We start from the raw sequence: 6570 nt of genomic DNA on the forward strand, positions 1-6570 counted from the left end.
CAATCTCCCTGGGTTTTTAAGAAAGGGGAGTTCAGAACCAGAGAGGGGAGATGTGTTGTTTAAGCAATGAGAAGAATGATCAAAATGTCTCAGTGTGTCACTTGCAGGTGAAGAGCAGACCTGGATCAATTTTCCACGTGCAGCAGTTGGAAGAAAATTATAAGTTAACACCATTAGAAACACTCAAGCCAGGTTTTGGGTGAATTATTTTACAGCTTAACTTCTGTAACACACGATACTTTACCACTACTGAATGTAGAGAAAGTTAGGATCTTAGACTTATGGTCTCTAGGAATCAACTAAGGAGCGAATGACACACAGCTAAAAGAACAGTCAACATTTATTCAAAACAAAAACAAAAACAGTCATCCAACAGTTCACAACAGTTCCAATAGTCCATATTTGTCAGTCTGTGTATTCAGTTTTAGAGTTCAGTGTTCAGAGTTCTTTTCAGTCTTTTCAGTTCAGGTGTGTGAGTGTGTGCGTGTAGTGTTAATGTTAGTAGTACTACCCGGGTAGTGTATTGTTCTGAGATCTCATAAGCTTATCTGTCAAGAAGTAACGCAGTTGTCACTTCTAAGTAGGCTGGAAATCTTTCCTGCATCGCAGCTGGGGATCCGGAATCCTGGCTCGCAACTTTAGACTCCAACAAAAAAACCAACCTACTAGCTTCCAAAGAAATATTTCCGATTGGTTTAAAACATCCACAAGTGAAGAAATAAAAAGATAATACAGCACTTAAAAGGAACACATGAAATTTACATTATACAAAGCTAATGATTAGCTAACGATTAGCTTGCTATGCTAGCGCAGTTAGTCAACTCACCGGAAATGAACAAAAAACACAAAACAGAGGTACATCGGCATCAACAAAAAGTGTCCGCGTTTCCCAACAAGCGGAAGAATAAAATCCAATTTGTGTCTTCACACATAACCTTTTTCTTGAACAAGGATTAAAGAAAAACTCGGTGAGTAGCTCCGACCAGCATACGTAGCCTTAGCGCTATTCTCCTTCTCTATAGTTCTCAACTCAAGTTCACAAGCACTAAACAATCTCATAGTGCCACCTACTGACATTCTTTGGGAACAGCAGTTCATTTTCATGAGGCAAATTTTAGGTGGGTTACACTTCCATGTGTTTGTCACCCTGAGAACACAAGCTCCAAGAATCTCTCCCTGAAGACAAGAAATGCAGTTCCAGAACAACGAGATGGATCTCAAGAGCTCACAGCAGCATCCTAAGCAGTGAAGAAAAGGTCCAGCAGCAGCAGCTGTGCAAGACAGCGACAGCAAGGAGAAAAATGGCATCATCATGACTGGATGGATGGAGATGTGCATTTCCAACGAGCTGCAACTTCACCGTGTGTAAATGGACCTTTGACTGTCTGAGTTGGACATTTGCCACTTTTGGAGAAAATGGCAAGATGAGACAGTGGAAAACACAGGACAACTGACTCTCACTGGACTGCTGCAAGGGGGGGAGATGAGATGAGACCACAGTGGAAGGAGCAGGGGAGGACATGGAGGAAGGCTGTTTTAGTGTGGGAAATGAAATTTGGGTTTAGGAAACTGGGGAGAAAAAACGACTGCCTTACGTGGAGAATTGAAAAGTGTCTGGAGCACCGCAAAGAGGAGAGGTACACAAAAATTACAAAAACAGAAAAATGCATTAATCCTACTAACACCAACACACATGCAATGAAGCTCATGAAGATCAAACAGTATTTTTAAGCATGCATTTCTGTTAACATCATCTTGTCCGGTTCACTTACTAGGTTAAGAAGTGATACATAGACTAGTGAACTAGTATTATTTTTGGGGAAGGATGATTGAATCATAGCAGGGGTGAACAGAATGCTGCAGGGGGGTCAGATGAGTGGAGACTAATAGATTATTGAGTTTCTTGTTTCTGATGTGTGGGGGAGGTCTTATCATGACACACATCTGGTTACATGGGAAGAAACTCATCATCTAATAGAATATTGTTGTTGTGTGAGGTGTGACTGGTGGATGAAAGTTTTGGGGATTTACTTGGCTGATGCATTTTCTTTTGGTACCACTTTGACCCTGCCAGTTTTGATCTATCATTCTAAGAGAGTACGCTTAGACAAGTCCTAAAACTAGGCCTTCATATTTTTTGATTTTAACAGTGCACTGAGATTTTGTGTTTGGCAATTTTCTCTTTTTCAAGCAGGCCTGCAAGATCGGAATCGAAAGCGCTACACAACATGTTGAACAATCGCAAGTGAGCTTCTCCAAAATTAAAATGGGCTCAGGAGAAAGCCACTTATTTGGGACAATCAGAAAACAAGTCCCTGTCAAAAAGGATTCAGCGAGGTAATCCAGTCTAAATTTTTTTTTTCTTTTTTGAAATGGCGTCATTGCTGGCAGTAGAAACTTATTGCGTCACGAGAGGTTCTACTGTCAGCAAATAAAAATGGGGACTGACTGGACTGACAAAAGCTTGACTGACTTGACACCAGTATGCAAGATTGCACCTCCACCTAGACAGTGACAAAAGGGTGGATGTATGTTTCTTTTTACAGGAGCAGAAAGATGACAGCAACAGGTTGCATGAGCTTTTGGGCCGTGCTGACTTAACCTTTTAATTGCCACTTTCTGTGTCTTTGTAAATTTACCAGCAGTGTGTTATTCATGACCTTGTATTGTTTACAATGCAAATGTCACTGTGAGAAAGTGTGCATACAGATGCGCTGCGCGAATATCTACATCACTTTTTCCACAGCAAAGGGTTAATCGTGGGATCTAATCACATGATTTACAGCAGGACACACTGCTGGCTAATGTTTTTTTTTCTTTTGACAGGGTTACAGGGCCTGGAGTGAAGCTACTCCAGGGGAGAGGCCCTGGGAATTTTTAAGAGACAATGCACAACTTTATTGTGCATGTCTAATTGACATAAGCTGACATAGGGCACAAGAGGGTTTTCCGGGGAAGCTTTCATTTTTAAATTGCAGAGAAGGGATATGGAAGGATTGACTGAGGCGCAGATGCAGACCATGACCAGGAGAGAAGGCTTCAAGAGGACCAGTGAGAAGCAGGGACCATCTCCAGGACAACTGACAAACGACAGTGGACTGCACCACTGGGCTTCCAGGAGATTGTGAACAGCAAAATCTTAAAATAAAGTGAAAAAGATTCGGCGTTGACGTTGAGGAAGACAACTAAGGTGTACGACATGCTCTGCCTTAAATCGTCCGCGGCGTTGGAACAGAAACTGAGGAATGAAGAGAGTGTGCCAAGCTCCAAAGGTGACAGCGCAGAGGGAGATCAGCGTTGGAATTATGACTCTGTAAATGGCACAGACACCAGGAGCCATGACCGTGACTGAGAATGACCACCTAATGCTGTTTCACTTTGCCATGCAAAGTACTTTGACACTCTGGAGAAGACCTTTCCTCTGTATCATTGTTGTTGCCATTTGCACGTGAGAGCTTAGATTGTGGGGAATATTAAAGATGAACCAAGGGTGGTGAGAGAACAGTGAAGTGAGGATACACAGTGTGAAACTCCTTTAAGTGTACAATAATGTTGATGTGATAAACAGAATGTCAGGAAAGAAATTCTGGTATTAATGTGATTCTTTGATTTAAGAATCAAAGGGTGGGATTGTATAGGAATTTCTTTTACTTATGCATTAGTCACATTATTTTATTGTATGATACCTTGGTGCCACTGGATTTTAACATGTCTCACACTCATACAGTAAGACAAATGGTGGGGGTCTAGTAAGGAAGTTGGGGGAAACAGGCGACTCCACAGGAAGAGTCTTTTGTCTCTTTGAGGACTCTGGTAGGCAGCAAGGGAGTGTGAACCTCAAGGTGTGAAACAGCTGTGTACTGCCTTTTGTTCCAGGAGAAGGTATTTAACTGAGAGCCATGCTAGGCTCAGGGAGACTCTGCTGACTGTCTGTCCCGCGGTCATGCAGGGACTTCATCAAGGTTGGTTGTCTGTTCTTTGTGTGTTTTGATTAAAGAATGTTAGCTACCGCCCACCGCTTGTCTGCAGGCTTTATTTAATGGAAAACTTCCACAACACATTCAATACCATTAACACTAGAATTACTGACATTTTTTTCCTGGTGCAAGTCCCTACTACTAGACAGTGTTGGGCAAGTTACTTTGAAAAAGTAATTAATTATAGTTACTAGTTACTTCTTCAAAAATGTTACAGTTGCACTGAAACGTCTTCTTGAAAGAAGAATAAACAGATTTTTTGTTCAACTGGCTTTATTGGTCGCCTGTATTTCCTGTACACAAAGTATTAATAAGTATATTATTATGTTGTTCAAACACTGAAATAATTTGTCCATCTCTGACCACTTCACCCACCCTTAACTGATGTTCCAGCAGTAAAATCTCAATCTTGGTCTTTTGGATCTGCTGCTTGAAGTGTTCCATTTCCAAGTCGCATTTTTTTATTTTCTTGATCAAATAGGTCTTGTACAGCTGCTTTACAGGGAGCTATTGAAACACAGAAAATAGCATTGACATTCATAGTACATGCCTACTTAGGTTGGTTGTAAATCAGTGCTGAACATCTTACTGAGGAAAGGTTTGTTGGAGAAGTGGCTGGACCCTCTCCCTCTTCATTTCCATCATCACTCTGTTAGAGACATAGAAAGTCCATGGTTTTGTTATAGTACCACATTTTATTCAATTGTTATATTTTCCATTGTAAGATGTAAACCTCATAAAGTGTCTCTGTTGCTTCCTCCTCTGTAACAGCTGTCAATGTTTCTTCATTATTTTCCTGTAGTAAAGAAATTAACAACATTGCTGTTCTACTGTAAACTCATATAATCTGTGGAGTATTAAGAGTACTCACAACTGCATGTTGGTCTGGCTCAACAGGAGGCTGCACCAGATGCAGTACACCATCACCATCAACTGATAGAATATGAGGTTTATACAGGTCACTCATAATTTACAAGGGACCAAATGGCAATTAACAAACATATACCAATCACCTTACACTTCATTGTCATTATGCTCTCAAAGACAACCAAGACTGAGGGAAGGCAAAATTAGTAGGAAAATAACTTCACTACAAAATAATTCATTATGGTAAAGAGTTTATCAAATGAATGAGTAGCACTGCAAAGGTGACTGTGAAGAAAGGATGTATGCACATCATGTATTATTTTGAATTTACCTCTTATGTAGGCACTTGTGTCTTGCGGGGTTATTGACTCAGAGGATGTCCCCGCAGAGATGCCTTCAGCCACAGGGCGCCCACTGTTTTGGCTGAGGGCCAACTGCTCAGCCTCTGTGAGTGGTGGTGGTGGAGGACCCCCACCTGTTTTTCGGGCCTCTGCTTTTTTTCTGTTGGCTATAACGGGTCACATTTGAGCATAGAGAGTAAGCAAATATGTACTTGTAATGTGCTCAGATAATTTCAATAAGTGCTTACAGAAAGAAAATTAATGTAGCCTCTAACTGCAATTGATTTACATAGGACAAACAGACCAAGCACTATGGCTCATAATACAATTACACCTTACCTGTTTGGACTATATTTTTATATTTCATTTTTACTTGCTGCCAGGAACGTTTGGGGCCTGTTGGGTTGCACCTGCGCTCACATCACATCACAAAATAAAATGTATAAAATAAAAAATAAAATAAAATATAATAAAATAACGTGTTAAATGGGTGGAAATCCCTAGATCAATGTTTAAATTAACACTCACGCATTGACTCTGTCGGCTATGTTTTGCCATGCATGCTCCCTTTCTTTTGCAGCTGAGGCTGTGTTACTTTTTTTCCGCAAAATTTGCATGTTATCGGCATATGCTGCCATCAGAATTTCGGCCTCAAGTGCTGTAAAATACATTGACCGCGCCTTCTTTCCCTCCGTCTCCGTGGTGACTTGCTTAATCTGTGCTCCACTAATCAGGGCTTTATGTATCCTCGTGCGCGCGCTTAACTTGGGGTTAAAGCAACTCCGCGTTGATTGAACTAATTGTTATCAGCCTTTCTGAAACCGAATATTCCGAGTTGGACAGTTCGGGGTTACCTAACCCTGAGTATCATTTTTAACTCTGAGTTTTCTAGACCCGCTTTCTGAAACAGACCCCAGAACAATTGGGCTGCACCATTCACTCGCTGATGTTTCAATTATCCCAAGTGACAACATTAGGTCGATTTCTTTCTTCAGCTGTGGCACCAGGCGTTCATGAATCCTATAGAATTTTCTATGGGGTGGAGCATTATCCCTCAGGTGGACTTTGTGCTGTACCAGTTTTGTAAAACCAGGTTTTTCCTGGAACAAATTTGGATCCAGAAGAGCCCTTAGATCTCCCTGCTTGAGGGCTTAAGATGGGTCAGTGACACTAAACTTGGCCCTGATTTGCCTGTGGGAAAAAACTGTTCTTCCTCTTCTTCTTCCTTGACTACCCGAACAAGACAATGCTGTTTTACCTGCTGCGTGGACTGCATTGGCAGTTGCTGCTGCTGCGTAGTGTGCTGCTGCGTGAATTCTTTTAACAGGTTAATATGGAAGACATGATGTTTCTTCCTCCTGTCAGGCATGTACAGCTCATAGTTA

The 6570-nt window shown here is 41.3% G+C and overlaps 1 long non-coding RNA gene across 2 annotated transcripts; it reads right to left on the minus strand.

Annotated features, from left to right (window-relative positions):
* Window positions 1-4223: 4223 nt before the first annotated feature.
* On the minus strand, window positions 4224-5327 carry LOC146391501 (uncharacterized). Of its 2 annotated transcripts, none has more exons than XR_014799177.1 (3): window positions 5176-5327; window positions 4711-4910; window positions 4224-4626 (listed from the first exon to the last, which is right to left on the minus strand). It is a non-coding gene; the product is annotated as an uncharacterized LOC146391501 (long non-coding RNA). The 2 variants fall into 2 exon arrangements; XR_014799178.1 differs by having other exon boundaries at window positions 4224-4484; window positions 4567-4626; window positions 4711-5327.
* Between the last annotated feature and the right edge of the window lie 1243 nt (window positions 5328-6570).

This window comes from Perissodus microlepis, chromosome 3 (assembly GCF_051167445.1).
Source record: "Perissodus microlepis isolate ML-2025 ecotype Zambia chromosome 3, ASM5116744v1, whole genome shotgun sequence".
Classification (NCBI taxonomy): Eukaryota; Metazoa; Chordata; class Actinopteri; order Cichliformes; family Cichlidae; genus Perissodus; species Perissodus microlepis.